We start from the raw sequence: 25,652 nt of genomic DNA, 5'->3' as shown, positions 1-25,652 counted from the left end.
TAAGGAGGCCATTTAGTCAGCAGCAGCAGAAGTCCTGTGCCTGGACGCTCCAACAGGGGCCAGACACAAGCAGAAGCAGAAGCAGCAGAAGCAGCAGCAGCACCACCTTTTGTTTATTGGCTGCAGCAGCAGCAAGGCCCACAGGGCTGGCTAGCTGGCTAGCCAGCAAGCAGGTAGCAATGAAAGTAGGAATCTTTCTTTTTAACCCTGTAAGGGGGTGGTGCACTGTACCCGAAGATACTGCCATATCGGGTCAATGCATAGGGCGACGGAAGCAAGCTTCGAAATCGGCCCCCGTTCTCAAAAATCCATTTAATATATGGTCCCCAGATAGGGGACGTATCAGATATTAAACTGATAAGAACAGATACTACACTTGATCTTAGCCAAAAGGCCGAGAAGCGATAACCGTGAAAGGGGCGGGCCCAACAAGGTCCCCTTCATGGGCACTATCACTGCTTGCTGTCAGGGAGGCTGCCAGACAATTTTCCATGCACACTCTGGGCTGGGGGGCAGTCAACCACCAGTACACACAGCAGAACCTAAACCCATACCATTATTGCTAAGCAGCAAGACAGGGGCCCATTGCACTCCCACGGGGCCTTTTTAAATGCAATCCATAACCCGGATTTGCCAGGAACCCTTCTTACTCCTCCTACTTGCATGTGACACTGGGCTTAGGATCTGCATAGGAAACACACACACAAGCACACACCTACCTTTGTTGCCTGCAGATGCCTCCTTGGCTGTCCCCAAACGGTATCAAACCAACACCCACGGGAAGCTGTAAGCATAGAGGACATGCCTGCACCTCATTGGACTTACCTGTGTGGGTTAAATCCGGGTTATTTGACAACCTATGGCGGTGATGGTTCTGCTCAGGCAGAGCAGTGCTGATGCTCCTCATAAAGCTGTCGCTGCTGTGAAGGTTCTAGGTGACATCACAAATCCCTTTGGTTACATACACAACAAAGCTGGGTTGTTGTTGTTTACACTCTGCAAGGCCTGTGGAAGTGAGTGACATCATAGCACTGTAGTTCTGAGGGTTCAAGATGGATGCAACAATCTCCTGTTGCTTCTATGAAGGCCGTAATAGACGACATCACCAAACAGCTCCATAGTCACATACACAGCAAAGGAGAGATGTTGTTTACACCTAGTGATGTCAGTGGTATTGAGTGACATCACAGCACAGTGCTAAGGCTCCTGGGCCTGGACACAGCAGCGGCTGCAATATCTCAACGGAGAATACGTTTATATCTATGTGTGTGTGTGCGCATATATATATATATATATATATATATATATATATATATATATTTCTCCGCCGAAATCACTTTTAAACCCATTTCCACCTTTTTTTCCCTTCTCTTCCTCTTACTTTTTTTTCACGTTTTTTTACGTTTTTCTCCTTTTCGCCTCTTTTCTGGGCGTATTATTCTTCTTTTTCTTCTTTTTTTTCGTCTAATGCATACCCCATCAGTGCAGCAATGCTTATTCAATACCGCCAGCAGATGGAGACACTGGGGGATAATTTTCTAAGGATTTATACTGATTTTTCCTGTCTGAATTTGTCGCACAGAAAGTTGCAGGCCAAATATGTGTGACATTTCTGCGACTTTAGCTTCTAGAGCATTTTTACAACATTATACATAGGTGCTGAATACATAAAAAGCGACTGTTCAGCGACAGACAAGTCGCATCGGCTGAAAGTAGGCCAGAATGTCAGTCCATGTTGGAGCAGGTTTAGATACAGTCTAAAGCATAGATCTCAAAGTCTGTGCACAGAATTTAGCAAGGGCCTCGCACCTTCTGATGCATCAGGTAGGTGCACAATAGCATAGCCTAACCCTCTGTACTTTGGTCTATATTGATGCGGGACATAGACAGCCAGCTGATGACCAATCCATTAGTGCAATGGATGGCTGGAAGCATTTGTCTTTGCCTTTGCAATACCACAGAAGCAATGCATGGTCAATGTACAGCAATGACACACCTGTGTGAACAGCCAGGAGACCCCCCCCCCCCCCATGTTATGTTACATAGTTACATAGTTAGTACGGTCGAAAAAAGACATATGTCCATCACGTTCAACCAGGGAATTAAGGGGTAGGGGTGTGGCGCGATATTGGGGAAGGGATGAGATTTTATATTTCTTCATAAGCATTAATCTTATTTTGTCAATTAGGAACATTCAGCACCCACCCGCTATCAAGGCAGCTGCCTATCATGTCATGCCCTACCTGCACAGGTGTGCTGGCTACTCAAATGATCCAATTAAGGAGGCCATTTAGTCAGCAGCAGCAGAAGTCCTGTGCCTGGACGCTCCAACAGGGGCCAGACACAAGCAGAAGCAGAAGCAGCAGAAGCAGCAGCAGCACCACCTTTTGTTTATTGGCTGCAGCAGCAGCAAGGCCCACAGGGCTGGCTAGCTGGCTAGCCAGCAAGCAGGTAGCAATGAAAGTAGGAATCTTTCTTTTTAACCCTGTAAGGGGGTGGTGCACTGTACCCGAAGATACTGCCATATCGGGTCAATGCATAGGGCGACGGAAGCAAGCTTCGAAATCGGCCCCCGTTCTCAAAAATCCATTTAATATATGGTCCCCAGATAGGGGACGTATCAGATATTAAACTGATAAGAACAGATACTACACTTGATCTTAGCCAAAAGGCCGAGAAGCGATAACCGTGAAAGGGGCGGGCCCAACAAGGTCCCCTTCATGGGCACTATCACTGCTTGCTGTCAGGGAGGCTGCCAGACAATTTTCCATGCACACTCTGGGCTGGGGGGCAGTCAACCACCAGTACACACAGCAGAACCTAAACCCATACCATTATTGCTAAGCAGCAAGACAGGGGCCCATTGCACTCCCACGGGGCCTTTTTAAATGCAATCCATAACCCGGATTTGCCAGGAACCCTTCTTACTCCTCCTACTTGCATGTGACACTGGGCTTAGGATCTGCATAGGAAACACACACACAAGCACACACCTACCTTTGTTGCCTGCAGATGCCTCCTTGGCTGTCCCCAAACGGTATCAAACCAACACCCACGGGAAGCTGTAAGCATAGAGGACATGCCTGCACCCCATTGGACTTACCTGTGTGGGTTAAATCCGGGTTATTTGACAACCTATGGCGGTGATGGTTCTGCTCAGGCAGAGCAGTGCTGATGCTCCTCATAAAGCTGTCGCTGCTGTGAAGGTTCTAGGTGACATCACAAATCCCTTTGGTTACATACACAACAAAGCTGGGTTGTTGTTGTTTACACTCTGCAAGGCCTGTGGAAGTGAGTGACATCATAGCACTGTAGTTCTGAGGGTTCAAGATGGATGCAACAATCTCCTGTTGCTTCTATGAAGGCCGTAATAGACGACATCACCAAACAGCTCCATAGTCACATACACAGCAAAGGAGAGATGTTGTTTACACCTAGTGATGTCAGTGGTATTGAGTGACATCACAGCACAGTGCTAAGGCTCCTGGGCCTGGACACAGCAGCGGCTGCAATATCTCAACGGAGAATACGTTTATATCTATGTGTGTGTGTGCGCATATATATATATATATATATATATATATATATATATATATTTCTCCGCCGAAATCACTTTTAAACCCATTTCCACCTTTTTTTCCCTTCTCTTCCTCTTACTTTTTTTTCACGTTTTTTTACGTTTTTCTCCTTTTCGCCTCTTTTCTGGGCGTATTATTCTTCTTTTTCTTCTTTTTTTTCGTCTAATGCATACCCCATCAGTGCAGCAATGCTTATTCAATACCGCCAGCAGATGGAGACACTGGGGGATAATTTTCTAAGGATTTATACTGATTTTTCCTGTCTGAATTTGTCGCACAGAAAGTTGCAGGCCAAATATGTGTGACATTTCTGCGACTTTAGCTTCTAGAGCATTTTTACAACATTATACATAGGTGCTGAATACATAAAAAGCGACTGTTCAGCGACAGACAAGTCGCATCGGCTGAAAGTAGGCCAGAATGTCAGTCCATGTTGGAGCAGGTTTAGATACAGTCTAAAGCATAGATCTCAAAGTCTGTGCACAGAATTTAGCAAGGGCCTCGCACCTTCTGATGCATCAGGTAGGTGCACAATAGCATAGCCTAACCCTCTGTACTTTGGTCTATATTGATGCGGGACATAGACAGCCAGCTGATGACCAATCCATTAGTGCAATGGATGGCTGGAAGCATTTGTCTTTGCCTTTGCAATACCACAGAAGCAATGCATGGTCAATGTACAGCAATGACACACCTGTGTGAACAGCCAGGAGACCCCCCCCCCCCCCCATGTTATGTTACATAGTTACATAGTTAGTACGGTCGAAAAAAGACATATGTCCATCACGTTCAACCAGGGAATTAAGGGGTAGGGGTGTGGCGCGATATTGGGGAAGGGATGAGATTTTATATTTCTTCATAAGCATTAATCTTATTTTGTCAATTAGGAACATTCAGCACCCACCCGCTATCAAGGCAGCTGCCTATCATGTCATGCCCTACCTGCACAGGTGTGCTGGCTACTCAAATGATCCAATTAAGGAGGCCATTTAGTCAGCAGCAGCAGAAGTCCTGTGCCTGGACGCTCCAACAGGGGCCAGACACAAGCAGAAGCAGAAGCAGCAGAAGCAGCAGCAGCACCACCTTTTGTTTATTGGCTGCAGCAGCAGCAAGGCCCACAGGGCTGGCTAGCTGGCTAGCCAGCAAGCAGGTAGCAATGAAAGTAGGAATCTTTCTTTTTAACCCTGTAAGGGGGTGGTGCACTGTACCCGAAGATACTGCCATATCGGGTCAATGCATAGGGCGACGGAAGCAAGCTTCGAAATCGGCCCCCGTTCTCAAAAATCCATTTAATATATGGTCCCCAGATAGGGGACGTATCAGATATTAAACTGATAAGAACAGATACTACACTTGATCTTAGCCAAAAGGCCGAGAAGCGATAACCGTGAAAGGGGCGGGCCCAACAAGGTCCCCTTCATGGGCACTATCACTGCTTGCTGTCAGGGAGGCTGCCAGACAATTTTCCATGCACACTCTGGGCTGGGGGGCAGTCAACCACCAGTACACACAGCAGAACCTAAACCCATACCATTATTGCTAAGCAGCAAGACAGGGGCCCATTGCACTCCCACGGGGCCTTTTTAAATGCAATCCATAACCCGGATTTGCCAGGAACCCTTCTTACTCCTCCTACTTGCATGTGACACTGGGCTTAGGATCTGCATAGGAAACACACACACAAGCACACACCTACCTTTGTTGCCTGCAGATGCCTCCTTGGCTGTCCCCAAACGGTATCAAACCAACACCCACGGGAAGCTGTAAGCATAGAGGACATGCCTGCACCCCATTGGACTTACCTGTGTGGGTTAAATCCGGGTTATTTGACAACCTATGGCGGTGATGGTTCTGCTCAGGCAGAGCAGTGCTGATGCTCCTCATAAAGCTGTCGCTGCTGTGAAGGTTCTAGGTGACATCACAAATCCCTTTGGTTACATACACAACAAAGCTGGGTTGTTGTTGTTTACACTCTGCAAGGCCTGTGGAAGTGAGTGACATCATAGCACTGTAGTTCTGAGGGTTCAAGATGGATGCAACAATCTCCTGTTGCTTCTATGAAGGCCGTAATAGACGACATCACCAAACAGCTCCATAGTCACATACACAGCAAAGGAGAGATGTTGTTTACACCTAGTGATGTCAGTGGTATTGAGTGACATCACAGCACAGTGCTAAGGCTCCTGGGCCTGGACACAGCAGCGGCTGCAATATCTCAACGGAGAATACGTTTATATCTATGTGTGTGTGTGCGCATATATATATATATATATATATATATATATATATATATATATATATATATTTCTCCGCCGAAATCACTTTTAAACCCATTTCCACCTTTTTTTCCCTTCTCTTCCTCTTACTTTTTTTTCACGTTTTTTTACGTTTTTCTCCTTTTCGCCTCTTTTCTGGGCGTATTATTCTTCTTTTTCTTCTTTTTTTTCGTCTAATGCATACCCCATCAGTGCAGCAATGCTTATTCAATACCGCCAGCAGATGGAGACACTGGGGGATAATTTTCTAAGGATTTATACTGATTTTTCCTGTCTGAATTTGTCGCACAGAAAGTTGCAGGCCAAATATGTGTGACATTTCTGCGACTTTAGCTTCTAGAGCATTTTTACAACATTATACATAGGTGCTGAATACATAAAAAGCGACTGTTCAGCGACAGACAAGTCGCATCGGCTGAAAGTAGGCCAGAATGTCAGTCCATGTTGGAGCAGGTTTAGATACAGTCTAAAGCATAGATCTCAAAGTCTGTGCACAGAATTTAGCAAGGGCCTCGCACCTTCTGATGCATCAGGTAGGTGCACAATAGCATAGCCTAACCCTCTGTACTTTGGTCTATATTGATGCGGGACATAGACAGCCAGCTGATGACCAATCCATTAGTGCAATGGATGGCTGGAAGCATTTGTCTTTGCCTTTGCAATACCACAGAAGCAATGCATGGTCAATGTACAGCAATGACACACCTGTGTGAACAGCCAGGAGACCCCCCCCCCCCCATGTTATGTTACATAGTTACATAGTTAGTACGGTCGAAAAAAGACATATGTCCATCACGTTCAACCAGGGAATTAAGGGGTAGGGGTGTGGCGCGATATTGGGGAAGGGATGAGATTTTATATTTCTTCATAAGCATTAATCTTATTTTGTCAATTAGGAACATTCAGCACCCACCCGCTATCAAGGCAGCTGCCTATCATGTCATGCCCTACCTGCACAGGTGTGCTGGCTACTCAAATGATCCAATTAAGGAGGCCATTTAGTCAGCAGCAGCAGAAGTCCTGTGCCTGGACGCTCCAACAGGGGCCAGACACAAGCAGAAGCAGAAGCAGCAGAAGCAGCAGCAGCACCACCTTTTGTTTATTGGCTGCAGCAGCAGCAAGGCCCACAGGGCTGGCTAGCTGGCTAGCCAGCAAGCAGGTAGCAATGAAAGTAGGAATCTTTCTTTTTAACCCTGTAAGGGGGTGGTGCACTGTACCCGAAGATACTGCCATATCGGGTCAATGCATAGGGCGACGGAAGCAAGCTTCGAAATCGGCCCCCGTTCTCAAAAATCCATTTAATATATGGTCCCCAGATAGGGGACGTATCAGATATTAAACTGATAAGAACAGATACTACACTTGATCTTAGCCAAAAGGCCGAGAAGCGATAACCGTGAAAGGGGCGGGCCCAACAAGGTCCCCTTCATGGGCACTATCACTGCTTGCTGTCAGGGAGGCTGCCAGACAATTTTCCATGCACACTCTGGGCTGGGGGGCAGTCAACCACCAGTACACACAGCAGAACCTAAACCCATACCATTATTGCTAAGCAGCAAGACAGGGGCCCATTGCACTCCCACGGGGCCTTTTTAAATGCAATCCATAACCCGGATTTGCCAGGAACCCTTCTTACTCCTCCTACTTGCATGTGACACTGGGCTTAGGATCTGCATAGGAAACACACACACAAGCACACACCTACCTTTGTTGCCTGCAGATGCCTCCTTGGCTGTCCCCAAACGGTATCAAACCAACACCCACGGGAAGCTGTAAGCATAGAGGACATGCCTGCACCCCATTGGACTTACCTGTGTGGGTTAAATCCGGGTTATTTGACAACCTATGGCGGTGATGGTTCTGCTCAGGCAGAGCAGTGCTGATGCTCCTCATAAAGCTGTCGCTGCTGTGAAGGTTCTAGGTGACATCACAAATCCCTTTGGTTACATACACAACAAAGCTGGGTTGTTGTTGTTTACACTCTGCAAGGCCTGTGGAAGTGAGTGACATCATAGCACTGTAGTTCTGAGGGTTCAAGATGGATGCAACAATCTCCTGTTGCTTCTATGAAGGCCGTAATAGACGACATCACCAAACAGCTCCATAGTCACATACACAGCAAAGGAGAGATGTTGTTTACACCTAGTGATGTCAGTGGTATTGAGTGACATCACAGCACAGTGCTAAGGCTCCTGGGCCTGGACACAGCAGCGGCTGCAATATCTCAACGGAGAATACGTTTATATCTATGTGTGTGTGTGCGCATATATATATATATATATATATATATATATATATATATATATATATATTTCTCCGCCGAAATCACTTTTAAACCCATTTCCACCTTTTTTTCCCTTCTCTTCCTCTTACTTTTTTTTCACGTTTTTTTACGTTTTTCTCCTTTTCGCCTCTTTTCTGGGCGTATTATTCTTCTTTTTCTTCTTTTTTTTCGTCTAATGCATACCCCATCAGTGCAGCAATGCTTATTCAATACCGCCAGCAGATGGAGACACTGGGGGATAATTTTCTAAGGATTTATACTGATTTTTCCTGTCTGAATTTGTCGCACAGAAAGTTGCAGGCCAAATATGTGTGACATTTCTGCGACTTTAGCTTCTAGAGCATTTTTACAACATTATACATAGGTGCTGAATACATAAAAAGCGACTGTTCAGCGACAGACAAGTCGCATCGGCTGAAAGTAGGCCAGAATGTCAGTCCATGTTGGAGCAGGTTTAGATACAGTCTAAAGCATAGATCTCAAAGTCTGTGCACAGAATTTAGCAAGGGCCTCGCACCTTCTGATGCATCAGGTAGGTGCACAATAGCATAGCCTAACCCTCTGTACTTTGGTCTATATTGATGCGGGACATAGACAGCCAGCTGATGACCAATCCATTAGTGCAATGGATGGCTGGAAGCATTTGTCTTTGCCTTTGCAATACCACAGAAGCAATGCATGGTCAATGTACAGCAATGACACACCTGTGTGAACAGCCAGGAGACCCCCCCCCCCCCATGTTATGTTACATAGTTACATAGTTAGTACGGTCGAAAAAAGACATATGTCCATCACGTTCAACCAGGGAATTAAGGGGTAGGGGTGTGGCGCGATATTGGGGAAGGGATGAGATTTTATATTTCTTCATAAGCATTAATCTTATTTTGTCAATTAGGAACATTCAGCACCCACCCGCTATCAAGGCAGCTGCCTATCATGTCATGCCCTACCTGCACAGGTGTGCTGGCTACTCAAATGATCCAATTAAGGAGGCCATTTAGTCAGCAGCAGCAGAAGTCCTGTGCCTGGACGCTCCAACAGCGGCCAGACACAAGCAGAAGCAGAAGCAGCAGAAGCAGCAGCAGCACCACCTTTTGTTTTTTGGCTGCAGAAGCAGCAGCAGCAAGGCCCACAGGGCTGGCTAGCTGGCTAGCCAGCAAGCAGGTAGCAATGAAAGTAGGAATCTTTCTTTTTAACCCTGTAAGGGGGTGGTGCACTGTACCCGAAGATACTGCCATATCGGGTCAATGCATAGGGCGACGGAAGCAAGCTTCGAAATCAGCCCCCGTTCTCAAAAATCCATTTAATATATGGTCCCCAGATAGGGGACGTATCAGATATTAAACTGATAAGAACAGATACTACACTTGATCTTAGCCAAAAGGCCGAGAAGCGATAACCGTGAAAGGGGCGGGCCCAACAAGGTCCCCTTCATGGGCACTATCACTGCTTGCTGTCAGGGAGGCTGCCAGACAATTTTCCATGCACACTCTGGGCTGGGGGGCAGTCAACCACCAGTACACACAGCAGAACCTAAACCCATACCATTATTGCTAAGCAGCAAGACAGGGGCCCATTGCACTCCCACGGGGCCTTTTTAAATGCAATCCATAACCCGGATTTGCCAGGAACCCTTCTTACTCCTCCTACTTGCATGTGACACTGGGCTTAGGATCTGCATAGGAAACACACTCAAGCACACACCTACCTTTGTTGCCTGCAGATGCCTCCTTGGCTGTCCCCAAACGGTATCAAACCAACACCCACGGGAAGCTGTAAGCATAGAGGACATGCCTGCACCCCATTGGACTTACCTGTGTGGGTTAAATCCGGGTTATTTGACAACCTATGGCGGTGATGGTTCTGCTCAGGCAGAGCAGTGCTGATGCTCCTCATAAAGCTGTCGCTGCTGTGAAGGTTCTAGGTGACATCACAAATCCCTATGGTTACATACACAACAAAGCTGGGTTGTTGTTGTTTACACTCTGCAAGGCCTGTGGAAGTGAGTGACATCATAGCACTGTAGTTCTGAGGGTTCTAGATGGATGCAACAATCTCCTGTTGCTTCTATGAAGGCCGTAATAGACGACATCACCAAACAGCTCCATAGTCACATACACAGCAAAGGAGAGATGTTGTTTACACCTAGTGATGTCAGTGGTATTGAGTGACATCATAGCACAGTGCTAAGGCTCCTGGGCCTGGACACAGCAGCGGCTGCAATATCTCAACGGAGAATACGTTTATATATATGTGTGTGTGTGCGCGTATATATATATATATATATATATATATATATATATATATTTCTCCGCCGAAATCACTTTTAAACCCATTTCCACCTTTTTTTCCCTTCTCTTCCTCTTACTTTTTTTTCACGTTTTTTTACGTTTTTCTCCTTTTCGCCTCTTTTCTGGGCGTATTATTCTTCTTTTTCTTCTTTTTTTTCGTCTAATGCATACCCCATCAGTGCAGCAATGCTTATTCAATACCGCCAGCAGATGGAGACACTGGGGGATAATTTTCTAAGGATTTATACTGATTTTTCCTGTCTGAATTTGTCGCACAGAAAGTTGCAGGCCAAATATGTGCGACATTTCTGCGACTTTAGCTTCTAGAGCATTTTTACAACATTATACATAGGTGCTGAATACATAAAAAGCGACTGTTCAGCGACAGACAAGTCGCATCGGCTGAAAGTAGGCCAGAATGTCAGTCCATGTTGGAGCAGGTTTAGATACAGTCTAAAGCATAGATCTCAAAGTCTGTGCACAGAATTTAGCAAGGGCCTCGCACCTTCTGATGCATCAGGTAGGTGCACAATAGCATAGCCTAACCCTCTGTACTTTGGTCTATATTGATGCGGGACATAGACAGCCAGCTGATGACCAATCCATTAGTGCAATGGATGGCTGGAAGCATTTGTCTTTGCCTTTGCAATACCACAGAAGCAATGCATGGTCAATGTACAGCAATGACACACCTGTGTGAACAGCCAGGAGACCCCCCCCCCATGTTATGTTACATAGTTACATAGTTAGTACGGTCGAAAAAAGACATATGTCCATCAAGTTCAACCAGGGAATTAAGGGGTAGGGGTGTGGCGCGATATTGGGGAAGGGATGAGATTTTATATTTCTTCATAAGCATTAATCTTATTTTGTCAATTAGGAACATTCAGCACCCACCCGCTATCAAGGCAGCTGCCTATCATGTCATGCCCTACCTGCACAGGTGTGCTGGCTACTCAAATGATCCAATTAAGGAGGCCATTTAGTCAGCAGCAGCAGAAGTCCTGTGCCTGGACGCTCCAACAGCGGCCAGACACAAGCAGAAGCAGAAGCAGCAGAAGCAGCAGCAGCACCACCTTTTGTTTTTTGGCTGCAGAAGCAGCAGCAGCAAGGCCCACAGGGCTGGCTAGCTGGCTAGCCAGCAAGCAGGTAGCAATGAAAGTAGGAATCTTTCTTTTTAACCCTGTAAGGGGGTGGTGCACTGTACCCGAAGATACTGCCATATCGGGTCAATGCATAGGGCGACGGAAGCAAGCTTCGAAATCAGCCCCCGTTCTCAAAAATCCATTTAATATATGGTCCCCAGATAGGGGACGTATCAGATATTAAACTGATAAGAACAGATACTACACTTGATCTTAGCCAAAAGGCCGAGAAGCGATAACCGTGAAAGGGGCGGGCCCAACAAGGTCCCCTTCATGGGCACTATCACTGCTTGCTGTCAGGGAGGCTGCCAGACAATTTTCCATGCACACTCTGGGCTGGGGGGCAGTCAACCACCAGTACACACAGCAGAACCTAAACCCATACCATTATTGCTAAGCAGCAAGACAGGGGCCCATTGCACTCCCACGGGGCCTTTTTAAATGCAATCCATAACCCGGATTTGCCAGGAACCCTTCTTACTCCTCCTACTTGCATGTGACACTGGGCTTAGGATCTGCATAGGAAACACACACACAAGCACACACCTACCTTTGTTGCCTGCAGATGCCTCCTTGGCTGTCCCCAAACGGTATCAAACCAACACCCACGGGAAGCTGTAAGCATAGAGGACATGCCTGCACCCCATTGGACTTACCTGTGTGGGTTAAATCCGGGTTATTTGACAACCTATGGCGGTGATGGTTCTGCTCAGGCAGAGCAGTGCTGATGCTCCTCATAAAGCTGTCGCTGCTGTGAAGGTTCTAGGTGACATCACAAATCCCTATGGTTACATACACAACAAAGCTGGGTTGTTGTTGTTTACACTCTGCAAGGCCTGTGGAAGTGAGTGACATCATAGCACTGTAGTTCTGAGGGTTCTAGATGGATGCAACAATCTCCTGTTGCTTCTATGAAGGCCGTAATAGACGACATCACCAAACAGCTCCATAGTCACATACACAGCAAAGGAGAGATGTTGTTTACACCTAGTGATGTCAGTGGTATTGAGTGACATCATAGCACAGTGCTAAGGCTCCTGGGCCTGGACACAGCAGCGGCTGCAATATCTCAACGGAGAATACGTTTATATATATGTGTGTGTGTGCGCGTATATATATATATATATATATATATATATATATATATATATATTTCTCCGCCGAAATCACTTTTAAACCCATTTCCACCTTTTTTTCCCTTCTCTTCCTCTTACTTTTTTTTCACGTTTTTTTACGTTTTTCTCCTTTTCGCCTCTTTTCTGGGCGTATTATTCTTCTTTTTCTTCTTTTTTTTCGTCTAATGCATACCCCATCAGTGCAGCAATGCTTATTCAATACCGCCAGCAGATGGAGACACTGGGGGATAATTTTCTAAGGATTTATACTGATTTTTCCTGTCTGAATTTGTCGCACAGAAAGTTGCAGGCCAAATATGTGCGACATTTCTGCGACTTTAGCTTCTAGAGCATTTTTACAACATTATACATAGGTGCTGAATACATAAAAAGCGACTGTTCAGCGACAGACAAGTCGCATCGGCTGAAAGTAGGCCAGAATGTCAGTCCATGTTGGAGCAGGTTTAGATACAGTCTAAAGCATAGATCTCAAAGTCTGTGCACAGAATTTAGCAAGGGCCTCGCACCTTCTGATGCATCAGGTAGGTGCACAATAGCATAGCCTAACCCTCTGTACTTTGGTCTATATTGATGCGGGACATAGACAGCCAGCTGATGACCAATCCATTAGTGCAATGGATGGCTGGAAGCATTTGTCTTTGCCTTTGCAATACCACAGAAGCAATGCATGGTCAATGTACAGCAATGACACACCTGTGTGAACAGCCAGGAGACCCCCCCCCCATGTTATGTTACATAGTTACATAGTTAGTACGGTCGAAAAAAGACATATGTCCATCAAGTTCAACCAGGGAATTAAGGGGTAGGGGTGTGGCGCGATATTGGGGAAGGGATGAGATTTTATATTTCTTCATAAGCATTAATCTTATTTTGTCAATTAGGAACATTCAGCACCCACCCGCTATCAAGGCAGCTGCCTATCATGTCATGCCCTACCTGCACAGGTGTGCTGGCTACTCAAATGATCCAATTAAGGAGGCCATTTAGTCAGCAGCAGCAGAAGTCCTGTGCCTGGACGCTCCAACAGCGGCCAGACACAAGCAGAAGCAGAAGCAGCAGAAGCAGCAGCAGCACCACCTTTTGTTTTTTGGCTGCAGAAGCAGCAGCAGCAAGGCCCACAGGGCTGGCTAGCTGGCTAGCCAGCAAGCAGGTAGCAATGAAAGTAGGAATCTTTCTTTTTAACCCTGTAAGGGGGTGGTGCACTGTACCCGAAGATACTGCCATATCGGGTCAATGCATAGGGCGACGGAAGCAAGCTTCGAAATCAGCCCCCGTTCTCAAAAATCCATTTAATATATGGTCCCCAGATAGGGGACGTATCAGATATTAAACTGATAAGAACAGATACTACACTTGATCTTAGCCAAAAGGCCGAGAAGCGATAACCGTGAAAGGGGCGGGCCCAACAAGGTCCCCTTCATGGGCACTATCACTGCTTGCTGTCAGGGAGGCTGCCAGACAATTTTCCATGCACACTCTGGGCTGGGGGGCAGTCAACCACCAGTACACACAGCAGAACCTAAACCCATACCATTATTGCTAAGCAGCAAGACAGGGGCCCATTGCACTCCCACGGGGCCTTTTTAAATGCAATCCATAACCCGGATTTGCCAGGAACCCTTCTTACTCCTCCTACTTGCATGTGACACTGGGCTTAGGATCTGCATAGGAAACACACACACAAGCACACACCTACCTTTGTTGCCTGCAGATGCCTCCTTGGCTGTCCCCAAACGGTATCAAACCAACACCCACGGGAAGCTGTAAGCATAGAGGACATGCCTGCACCCCATTGGACTTACCTGTGTGGGTTAAATCCGGGTTATTTGACAACCTATGGCGGTGATGGTTCTGCTCAGGCAGAGCAGTGCTGATGCTCCTCATAAAGCTGTCGCTGCTGTGAAGGTTCTAGGTGACATCACAAATCCCTATGGTTACATACACAACAAAGCTGGGTTGTTGTTGTTTACACTCTGCAAGGCCTGTGGAAGTGAGTGACATCATAGCACTGTAGTTCTGAGGGTTCTAGATGGATGCAACAATCTCCTGTTGCTTCTATGAAGGCCGTAATAGACGACATCACCAAACAGCTCCATAGTCACATACACAGCAAAGGAGAGATGTTGTTTACACCTAGTGATGTCAGTGGTATTGAGTGACATCATAGCACAGTGCTAAGGCTCCTGGGCCTGGACACAGCAGCGGCTGCAATATCTCAACGGAGAATACGTTTATATATATGTGTGTGTGTGCGCGTATATATATATATATATATATATATATATATATATATATATATATTTCTCCGCCGAAATCACTTTTAAACCCATTTCCACCTTTTTTTCCCTTCTCTTCCTCTTACTTTTTTTTCACGTTTTTTTACGTTTTTCTCCTTTTCGCCTCTTTTCTGGGCGTATTATTCTTCTTTTTCTTCTTTTTTTTCGTCTAATGCATACCCCATCAGTGCAGCAATGCTTATTCAATACCGCCAGCAGATGGAGACACTGGGGGATAATTTTCTAAGGATTTATACTGATTTTTCCTGTCTGAATTTGTCGCACAGAAAGTTGCAGGCCAAATATGTGCGACATTTCTGCGACTTTAGCTTCTAGAGCATTTTTACAACATTATACATAGGTGCTGAATACATAAAAAGCGACTGTTCAGCGACAGACAAGTCGCATCGGCTGAAAGTAGGCCAGAATGTCAGTCCATGTTGGAGCAGGTTTAGATACAGTCTAAAGCATAGATCTCAAAGTCTGTGCACAGAATTTAGCAAGGGCCTCGCACCTTCTGATGCATCAGGTAGGTGCACAATAGCATAGCCTAACCCTCTGTACTTTGGTCTATATTGATGCGGGACATAGACAGCCAGCTGATGACCAATCCATTAGTGCAATGGATGGCTGGAAGCATTTGTCTTTGCCTTTGCAATACCACAGAAGCAATGCATGGTCAATGTACAGCAATGACACACCTGTGTGAACAGCCAGGAGACCCCCCCCCCATGTTATGTTACATAGTTACATAGTTAGTACGGTCGAAAAAAGACATATGTCCATCAAGTTCAACCAGGGAATTAAGGGGTAGGGGTGTGGCGCGATATTGGGGAAGGGATGAGATTTTATATTTCTTCATAAGCATTAATCTTATTTTGTCAATTAGGAACATTCAGCACCCACCCGCTATCAAGGCAGCTGCCTATCATGTCATGCCCTACCTGCACAGGTGTGCTGGCTACTCAAATGATCCAATTAAGGAGGCCATTTAGTCAGCAGCAGCAGAAGTCCTGTGCCTGGACGCTCCAACAGCGGCCAGACACAAGCAGAAGCAGAAGCAGCAGAAGCAGCAGCAGCACCACCTTTTGTTTTTTGGCTGCAGAAGCAGCAGCAGCAAGGCCCACAGGGCTGGCTAGCTGGCTAGCCAGCAAGCAGGTAGCAATGAAAGTAGGAATCTTTCTTTTTAACCCTGTAAGGGGGTGGTGCACTGTACCCGAAGATACTGCCATATCGGGTCAATGCATAGGGCGACGGAAGCAAGCTTCGAAATCAGCCCCCGTTCTCAAAAATCCATTTAATATATGGTCCCCAGATAGGGGACGTATCAGATATTAAACTGATAAGAACAGATACTACACTTGATCTTAGCCAAAAGGCCGAGAAGCGATAACCGTGAAAGGGGCGGGCCCAACAAGGTCCCCTTCATGGGCACTATCACTGCTTGCTGTCAGGGAGGCTGCCAGACAATTTTCCATGCACACTCTGGGCTGGGGGGCAGTCAACCACCAGTACACACAGCAGAACCTAAACCCATACCATTATTGCTAAGCAGCAAGACAGGGGCCCATTGCACTCCCACGGGGCCTTTTTAAATGCAATCCATAACCCGGATTTGCCAGGAACCCTTCTTACTCCTCCTACTTGCATGTGACACTGGGCTTAGGATCTGCATAGGAAACACACACACAAGCACACACCTACCTTTGTTGCCTGCAGATGCCTCCTTGGCTGTCCCCAAACGGTATCAAACCAACACCCACGGGAAGCTGTAAGCATAGAGGACATGCCTGCACCCCATTGGACTTACCTGTGTGGGTTAAATCCGGGTTATTTGACAACCTATGGCGGTGATGGTTCTGCTCAGGCAGAGCAGTGCTGATGCTCCTCATAAAGCTGTCGCTGCTGTGAAGGTTCTAGGTGACATCACAAATCCCTATGGTTACATACACAACAAAGCTGGGTTGTTGTTGTTTACACTCTGCAAGGCCTGTGGAAGTGAGTGACATCATAGCACTGTAGTTCTGAGGGTTCTAGATGGATGCAACAATCTCCTGTTGCTTCTATGAAGGCCGTAATAGACGACATCACCAAACAGCTCCATAGTCACATACACAGCAAAGGAGAGATGTTGTTTACACCTAGTGATGTCAGTGGTATTGAGTGACATCATAGCACAGTGCTAAGGCTCCTGGGCCTGGACACAGCAGCGGCTGCAATATCTCAACGGAGAATACGTTTATATATATGTGTGTGTGTGCGCGTATATATATATATATATATATATATATATATATATATATATATATATTTCTCCGCCGAAATCACTTTTAAACCCATTTCCACCTTTTTTTCCCTTCTCTTCCTCTTACTTTTTTTTCACGTTTTTTTACGTTTTTCTCCTTTTCGCCTCTTTTCTGGGCGTATTATTCTTCTTTTTCTTCTTTTTTTTCGTCTAATGCATACCCCATCAGTGCAGCAATGCTTATTCAATACCGCCAGCAGATGGAGACACTGGGGGATAATTTTCTAAGGATTTATACTGATTTTTCCTGTCTGAATTTGTCGCACAGAAAGTTGCAGGCCAAATATGTGCGACATTTCTGCGACTTTAGCTTCTAGAGCATTTTTACAACATTATACATAGGTGCTGAATACATAAAAAGCGACTGTTCAGCGACAGACAAGTCGCATCGGCTGAAAGTAGGCCAGAATGTCAGTCCATGTTGGAGCAGGTTTAGATACAGTCTAAAGCATAGATCTCAAAGTCTGTGCACAGAATTTAGCAAGGGCCTCGCACCTTCTGATGCATCAGGTAGGTGCACAATAGCATAGCCTAACCCTCTGTACTTTGGTCTATATTGATGCGGGACATAGACAGCCAGCTGATGACCAATCCATTAGTGCAATGGATGGCTGGAAGCATTTGTCTTTGCCTTTGCAATACCACAGAAGCAATGCATGGTCAATGTACAGCAATGACACACCTGTGTGAACAGCCAGGAGACCCCCCCCCCATGTTATGTTACATAGTTACATAGTTAGTACGGTCGAAAAAAGACATATGTCCATCAAGTTCAACCAGGGAATTAAGGGGTAGGGGTGTGGCGCGATATTGGGGAAGGGATGAGATTTTATATTTCTTCATAAGCATTAATCTTATTTTGTCAATTAGGAACATTCAGCACCCACCCGCTATCAAGGCAGCTGCCTATCATGTCATGCCCTACCTGCACAGGTGTGCTGGCTACTCAAATGATCCAATTAAGGAGGCCATTTAGTCAGCAGCAGCAGAAGTCCTGTGCCTGGACGCTCCAACAGCGGCCAGACACAAGCAGAAGCAGAAGCAGCAGAAGCAGCAGCAGCACCACCTTTTGTTTTTTGGCTGCAGAAGCAGCAGCAGCAAGGCCCACAGGGCTGGCTAGCTGGCTAGCCAGCAAGCAGGTAGCAATGAAAGTAGGAATCTTTCTTTTTAACCCTGTAAGGGGGTGGTGCACTGTACCCGAAGATACTGCCATATCGGGTCAATGCATAGGGCGACGGAAGCAAGCTTCGAAATCAGCCCCCGTTCTCAAAAATCCATTTAATATATGGTCCCCAGATAGGGGACGTATCAGATATTAAACTGATAAGAACAGATACTACACTTGATCTTAGCCAAAAGGCCGAGAAGCGATAACCGTGAAAGGGGCGGGCCCAACAAGGTCCCCTTCATGGGCACTATCACTGCTTGCTGTCAGGGAGGCTGCCAGACAATTTTCCATGCACACTCTGGGCTGGGGGGCAGTCAACCACCAGTACACACAGCAGAACCTAAACCCATACCATTATTGCTAAGCAGCAAGACAGGGGCCCATTGCACTCCCACGGGGCCTTTTTAAATGCAATCCATAACCCGGATTTGCCAGGAACCCTTCTTACTCCTCCTACTTGCATGTGACACTGGGCTTAGGATCTGCATAGGAAACACACACACAAGCACACACCTACCTTTGTTGCCTGCAGATGCCTCCTTGGCTGTCCCCAAACGGTATCAAACCAACACCCACGGGAAGCTGTAAGCATAGAGGACATGCCTGCACCCCATTGGACTTACCTGTGTGGGTTAAATCCGGGTTATTTGACAACCTATGGCGGTGATGGTTCTGCTCAGGCAGAGCAGTGCTGATGCTCCTCATAAAGCTGTCGCTGCTGTGAAGGTTCTAGGTGACATCACAAATCCCTATGGTTACATACACAACAAAGCTGGGTTGTTGTTGTTTACACTCTGCAAGGCCTGTGGAAGTGAGTGACATCATAGCACTGTAGTTCTGAGGGTTCTAGATGGATGCAACAATCTCCTGTTGCTTCTATGAAGGCCGTAATAGACGACATCACCAAACAGCTCCATAGTCACATACACAGCAAAGGAGAGATGTTGTTTACACCTAGTGATGTCAGTGGTATTGAGTGACATCATAGCACAGTGCTAAGGCTCCTGGGCCTGGACACAGCAGCGGCTGCAATATCTCAACGGAGAATACGTTTATATATATGTGTGTGTGTGCGCGTATATATATATATATATATATATATATATATATATATATATATTTCTCCGCCGAAATCACTTTTAAACCCATTTCCACCTTTTTTTTCCCTTCTCTTCCTCTTACTTTTTTTTCACGTTTTTTTACGTTTTTCTCCTTTTCGCCTCTTTTCTGGGCGTATTATTCTTCTTTTTCTTCTTTTTTTTCGTCTAATGCATACCCCATCAGTGCAGCAATGCTTATTCAATACCGCCAGCAGATGGAGACACTGGGGGATAATTTTCTAAGGATTTATACTGATTTTTCCTGTCTGAATTTGTCGCACAGAAAGTTGCAGGCCAAATATGTGCGACATTTCTGCGACTTTAGCTTCTAGAGCATTTTTACAACATTATACATAGGTGCTGAATACATAAAAAGCGACTGTTCAGCGACAGACAAGTCGCATCGGCTGAAAGTAGGCCAGAATGTCAGTCCATGTTGGAGCAGGTTTAGATACAGTCTAAAGCATAGATCTCAAAGTCTGTGCACAGAATTTAGCAAGGGCCTCGCACCTTCTGATGCATCAGGTAGGTGCACAATAGCATAGCCTAACCCTCTGTACTTTGGTCTATATTGATGCGGGACATAGACAGCCAGCTGATGACCAATCCATTAGTGCAATGGATGGCTGGAAGCATTTGTCTTTGCCTTTGCAATACCACAGAAGCAATGCATGGTCAATGTACAGCAATGACACACCTGTGTGAACAGCCAGGAGACCCCCCCCCCCATGTTATGTTACATAGTTACATAGTTAGTACGGTCGAAAAAAGACATATGTCCATCAAGTTCAACCAGGGAATTAAGGGGTAGGGGTGTGGCGCGATATTGGGGAAGGGATGAGATTTTATATTTCTTCATAAGCATTAATCTTATTTTGTCAATTAGGAACATTCAGCACCCACCCGCTATCAAGGCAGCTGCCTATCATGTCATGCCCTACCTGCACAGGTGTGCTGGCTACTCAAATGATCCAATTAAGGAGGCCATTTAGTCAGCAGCAGCAGAAGTCCTGTGCCTGGACGCTCCAACAGCGGCCAGACACAAGCAGAAGCAGAAGCAGCAGAAGCAGCAGCAGCACCACCTTTTGTTTTTTGGCTGCAGAAGCAGCAGCAGCAAGGCCCACAGGGCTGGCTAGCTGGCTAGCCAGCAAGCAGGTAGCAATGAAAGTAGGAATCTTTCTTTTTAACCCTGTAAGGGGGTGGTGCACTGTACCCGAAGATACTGCCATATCGGGTCAATGCATAGGGCGACGGAAGCAAGCTTCGAAATCAGCCCCCGTTCTCAAAAATCCATTTAATATATGGTCCCCAGATAGGGGACGTATCAGATATTAAACTGATAAGAACAGATACTACACTTGATCTTAGCCAAAAGGCCGAGAAGCGATAACCGTGAAAGGGGCGGGCCCAACAAGGTCCCCTTCATGGGCACTATCACTGCTTGCTGTCAGGGAGGCTGCCAGACAATTTTCCATGCACACTCTGGGCTGGGGGGCAGTCAACCACCAGTACACCACAGCAGAACCTAAACCCATACCATTATTGCTAAGCAGCAAGACAGGGGCCCATTGCACTCCCACGGGGCCTTTTTAAATGCAATCCATAACCCGGATTTGCCAGGAACCCTTCTTACTCCTCCTACTTGCATGTGACACTGGGCTTAGGATCTGCATAGGAAACACACACACAAGCACACACCTACCTTTGTTGCCTGCAGATGCCTCCTTGGCTGTCCCCAAACGGTATCAAACCAACACCCACGGGAAGCTGTAAGCATAGAGGACATGCCTGCACCCCATTGGACTTACCTGTGTGGGTTAAATCCGGGTTATTTGACAACCTATGGCGGTGATGGTTCTGCTCAGGCAGAGCAGTGCTGATGCTCCTCATAAAGCTGTCGCTGCTGTGAAGGTTCTAGGTGACATCACAAATCCCTATGGTTACATACACAACAAAGCTGGGTTGTTGTTGTTTACACTCTGCAAGGCCTGTGGAAGTGAGTGACATCATAGCACTGTAGTTCTGAGGGTTCTAGATGGATGCAACAATCTCCTGTTGCTTCTATGAAGGCCGTAATAGACGACATCACCAAACAGCTCCATAGTCACATACACAGCAAAGGAGAGATGTTGTTTACACCTAGTGATGTCAGTGGTATTGAGTGACATCATAGCACAGTGCTAAGGCTCCTGGGCCTGGACACAGCAGCGGCTGCAATATCTCAACGGAGAATACGTTTATATATATGTGTGTGTGTGCGCGTATATATATATATATATATATATATATATATATATATATATATAATTCTCCGCCGAAATCACTTTTAAACCCATTTCCACCTTTTTTTCCCTTCTCTTCCTCTTACTTTTTTTTCACGTTTTTTTACGTTTTTCTCCTTTTCGCCTCTTTTCTGGGCGTATTATTCTTCTTTTTCTTCTTTTTTTTCGTCTAATGCATACCCCATCAGTGCAGCAATGCTTATTCAATACCGCCAGCAGATGGAGACACTGGGGGATAATTTTCTAAGGATTTATACTGATTTTTCCTGTCTGAATTTGTCGCACAGAAAGTTGCAGGCCAAATATGTGCGACATTTCTGCGACTTTAGCTTCTAGAGCATTTTTACAACATTATACATAGGTGCTGAATACATAAAAAGCGACTGTTCAGCGACAGACAAGTCGCATCGGCTGAAAGTAGGCCAGAATGTCAGTCCATGTTGGAGCAGGTTTAGATACAGTCTAAAGCATAGATCTCAAAGTCTGTGCACAGAATTTAGCAAGGGCCTCGCACCTTCTGATGCATCAGGTAGGTGCACAATAGCATAGCCTAACCCTCTGTACTTTGGTCTATATTGATGCGGGACATAGACAGCCAGCTGATGACCAATCCATTAGTGCAATGGATGGCTGGAAGCATTTGTCTTTGCCTTTGCAATACCACAGAAGCAATGCATGGTCAATGTACAGCAATGACACACCTGTGTGAACAGCCAGGAGACCCCCCCCCCATGTTATGTTACATAGTTACATAGTTAGTACGGTCGAAAAAAGACATATGTCCATCAAGTTCAACCAGGGAATTAAGGGGTAGGGGTGTGGCGCGATATTGGGGAAGGGATGAGATTTTATATTTCTTCAATAAGCATTAATCTTATTTTGTCAATTAGGAACATTCAGCACCCACCCGCTATCAAGGCAGCTGCCTATCATGTCATGCCCTACCTGCACAGGTGTGCTGGCTACTCAAATGATCCAATTAAGGAGGCCATTTAGTCAGCAGCAGCAGAAGTCCTGTGCCTGGACGCTCCAACAGCGGCCAGACACAAGCAGAAGCAGAAGCAGCAGAAGCAGCAGCAGCACCACCTTTTGTTTTTTGGGCTGCAGAAGCAGCAGCAGCAAGGCCCACAGGGCTGGCTAGCTGGCTAGCCAGCAAGCAGGTAGCAATGAAAGTAGGAATCTTTCTTTTTAACCCTGTAAGGGGGTGGTGCACTGTACCCGAAGATACTGCCATATCGGGTCAATGCATAGGGCGACGGAAGCAAGCTTCGAAATCAGCCCCCGTTCTCAAAAATCCATTTAATATATGGTCCCCAGATAGGGGACGTATCAGATATTAAACTGATAAGAACAGATACTACACTTGATCTTAGCCAAAAGGCCGAGAAGCGATAACCGTGAAAGGGGCGGGCCCAACAAGGTCCCCTTCATGGGCACTATCACTGCTTGCTGTCAGGGAGGCTGCCAGACAATTTTCCATGCACACTCTGGGCTGGGGGGCAGTCAACCACCAGTACACACAGCAGAACCTAAACCCATACCATTATTGCTAAGCAGCAAGACAGGGGCCCATTGCACTCCCACGGGGCCTTTTTAAATGCAATCCATAACCCGGATTTGCCAGGAACCCTTCTTACTCCTCCTACTTGCATGTGACACTGGGCTTAGGATCTGCATAGGAAACACACCACACAAGCACACACCTACCTTTGTTGCCTGCAGATGCCTCCTTGGCTGTCCCCAAACGGTATCAAACCAACACCCACGGGAAGCTGTAAGCATAGAGGACATGCCTGCACCCCATTGGACTTACCTGTGTGGGTTAAATCCGGGTTATTTGACAACCTATGGCGGTGATGGTTCTGCTCAGGCAGAGCAGTGCTGATGCTCCTCATAAAGCTGTCGCTGCTGTGAAGGTTCTAGGTGACATCACAAATCCCTATGGTTACATACACAACAAAGCTGGGTTGTTGTTGTTTACACTCTGCAAGGCCTGTGGAAGTGAGTGACATCATAGCACTGTAGTTCTGAGGGTTCTAGATGGATGCAACAATCTCCTGTTGCTTCTATGAAGGCCGTAATAGACGACATCACCAAACAGCTCCATAGTCACATACACAGCAAAGGAGAGATGTTGTTTACACCTAGTGATGTCAGTGGTATTGAGTGACATCATAGCACAGTGCTAAGGCTCCTGGGCCTGGACACAGCAGCGGCTGCAATATCTCAACGGAGAATACGTTTATATATATGTGTGTGTGTGCGCGTATATATATATATATATATATATATATATATATATATATATATATATTTCTCCGCCGAAATCACTTTTAAACCCATTTCCACCTTTTTTTCCCTTCTCTTCCTCTTACTTTTTTTTCACGTTTTTTTACGTTTTTCTCCTTTTCGCCTCTTTTCTGGGCGTATTATTCTTCTTTTTCTTCTTTTTTTTCGTCTAATGCATACCCCATCAGTGCAGCAATGCTTATTCAATACCGCCAGCAGATGGAGACACTGGGGGATAATTTTCTAAGGATTTATACTGATTTTTCCTGTCTGAATTTGTCGCACAGAAAGTTGCAGGCCAAATATGTGCGACATTTCTGCGACTTTAGCTTCTAGAGCATTTTTACAACATTATACATAGGTGCTGAATACATAAAAAGCGACTGTTCAGCGACAGACAAGTCGCATCGGCTGAAAGTAGGCCAGAATGTCAGTCCATGTTGGAGCAGGTTTAGATACAGTCTAAAGCATAGATCTCAAAGTCTGTGCACAGAATTTAGCAAGGGCCTCGCACCTTCTGATGCATCAGGTAGGTGCACAATAGCATAGCCTAACCCTCTGTACTTTGGTCTATATTGATGCGGGACATAGACAGCCAGCTGATGACCAATCCATTAGTGCAATGGATGGCTGGAAGCATTTGTCTTTGCCTTTGCAATACCACAGAAGCAATGCATGGTCAATGTACAGCAATGACACACCTGTGTGAACAGCCAGGAGACCCCCCCCCCCCATGTTATGTTACATAGTTACATAGTTAGTACGGTCGAAAAAAGACATATGTCCATCAAGTTCAACCAGGGAATTAAGGGGTAGGGGTGTGGCGCGATATTGGGGAAGGGATGAGATTTTATATTTCTTCATAAGCATTAATCTTATTTTGTCAATTAGGAACATTCAGCACCCACCCGCTATCAAGGCAGCTGCCTATCATGTCATGCCCTACCTGCACAGGTGTGCTGGCTACTCAAATGATCCAATTAAGGAGGCCATTTAGTCAGCAGCAGCAGAAGTCCTGTGCCTGGACGCTCCAACAGCGGCCAGACACAAGCAGAAGCAGAAGCAGCAGAAGCAGCAGCAGCACCACCTTTTGTTTTTTGGCTGCAGAAGCAGCAGCAGCAAGGCCCACAGGGCTGGCTAGCTGGCTAGCCAGCAAGCAGGTAGCAATGAAAGTAGGAATCTTTCTTTTTAACCCTGTAAGGGGGTGGTGCACTGTACCCGAAGATACTGCCATATCGGGTCAATGCATAGGGCGACGGAAGCAAGCTTCGAAATCAGCCCCCGTTCTCAAAAATCCATTTAATATATGGTCCCCAGATAGGGGACGTATCAGATATTAAACTGATAAGAACAGATACTACACTTGATCTTAGCCAAAAGGCCGAGAAGCGATAACCGTGAAAGGGGCGGGCCCAACAAGGTCCCCTTCATGGGCACTATCACTGCTTGCTGTCAGGGAGGCTGCCAGACAATTTTCCATGCACACTCTGGGCTGGGGGGCAGTCAACCACCAGTACACACA

At 46.2% G+C, this 25,652-nt stretch overlaps 12 non-coding genes across 12 annotated transcripts; all 12 read right to left on the bottom strand.

The window, feature by feature from the left end:
• Nucleotides 1–215: 215 nt before the first annotated feature.
• On the bottom strand, nucleotides 216–406 carry LOC130327676 (U2 spliceosomal RNA). The gene has a single exon (XR_008872004.1). It is a non-coding gene; the product is annotated as a U2 spliceosomal RNA (small nuclear RNA).
• Nucleotides 407–2,493: 2,087 nt separating this feature from the next.
• On the bottom strand, nucleotides 2,494–2,684 carry LOC130327675 (U2 spliceosomal RNA). The gene has a single exon (XR_008872003.1). It is a non-coding gene; the product is annotated as a U2 spliceosomal RNA (small nuclear RNA).
• Nucleotides 2,685–4,770: 2,086 nt separating this feature from the next.
• On the bottom strand, nucleotides 4,771–4,961 carry LOC130327674 (U2 spliceosomal RNA). Its single transcript, XR_008872002.1, has one exon. It is a non-coding gene; the product is annotated as a U2 spliceosomal RNA (small nuclear RNA).
• A 2,094-nt stretch (nucleotides 4,962–7,055) lies between these two features.
• LOC130327673 (U2 spliceosomal RNA) lies at nucleotides 7,056–7,246 on the bottom strand. The gene has a single exon (XR_008872001.1). It is a non-coding gene; the product is annotated as a U2 spliceosomal RNA (small nuclear RNA).
• Nucleotides 7,247–9,344: 2,098 nt separating this feature from the next.
• LOC130327672 (U2 spliceosomal RNA) lies at nucleotides 9,345–9,535 on the bottom strand. Its single transcript, XR_008872000.1, has one exon. It is a non-coding gene; the product is annotated as a U2 spliceosomal RNA (small nuclear RNA).
• A 2,085-nt stretch (nucleotides 9,536–11,620) lies between these two features.
• On the bottom strand, nucleotides 11,621–11,811 carry LOC130327671 (U2 spliceosomal RNA). The gene has a single exon (XR_008871999.1). It is a non-coding gene; the product is annotated as a U2 spliceosomal RNA (small nuclear RNA).
• A 2,091-nt stretch (nucleotides 11,812–13,902) lies between these two features.
• Nucleotides 13,903–14,093, bottom strand: LOC130327670 (U2 spliceosomal RNA). The gene has a single exon (XR_008871998.1). It is a non-coding gene; the product is annotated as a U2 spliceosomal RNA (small nuclear RNA).
• Nucleotides 14,094–16,186: 2,093 nt separating this feature from the next.
• On the bottom strand, nucleotides 16,187–16,377 carry LOC130327681 (U2 spliceosomal RNA). Its single transcript, XR_008872008.1, has one exon. It is a non-coding gene; the product is annotated as a U2 spliceosomal RNA (small nuclear RNA).
• Nucleotides 16,378–18,472: 2,095 nt separating this feature from the next.
• LOC130327680 (U2 spliceosomal RNA) lies at nucleotides 18,473–18,663 on the bottom strand. Its single transcript, XR_008872007.1, has one exon. It is a non-coding gene; the product is annotated as a U2 spliceosomal RNA (small nuclear RNA).
• A 2,093-nt stretch (nucleotides 18,664–20,756) lies between these two features.
• LOC130327678 (U2 spliceosomal RNA) lies at nucleotides 20,757–20,947 on the bottom strand. The gene has a single exon (XR_008872006.1). It is a non-coding gene; the product is annotated as a U2 spliceosomal RNA (small nuclear RNA).
• A 2,096-nt stretch (nucleotides 20,948–23,043) lies between these two features.
• On the bottom strand, nucleotides 23,044–23,234 carry LOC130327677 (U2 spliceosomal RNA). Its single transcript, XR_008872005.1, has one exon. It is a non-coding gene; the product is annotated as a U2 spliceosomal RNA (small nuclear RNA).
• Nucleotides 23,235–25,332: 2,098 nt separating this feature from the next.
• On the bottom strand, nucleotides 25,333–25,523 carry LOC130327669 (U2 spliceosomal RNA). Its single transcript, XR_008871997.1, has one exon. It is a non-coding gene; the product is annotated as a U2 spliceosomal RNA (small nuclear RNA).
• Nucleotides 25,524–25,652: the final 129 nt, after the last annotated feature.

This window comes from Hyla sarda, unplaced genomic scaffold (genome assembly GCF_029499605.1).
Source record: "Hyla sarda isolate aHylSar1 unplaced genomic scaffold, aHylSar1.hap1 scaffold_3013, whole genome shotgun sequence".
Lineage (NCBI taxonomy): Eukaryota > Metazoa > Chordata > Amphibia > Anura > Hylidae > Hyla > Hyla sarda.
Note: the sequence above shows the minus strand (reverse complement) of the source record. Positions and strands in the feature narration are given on the sequence as shown.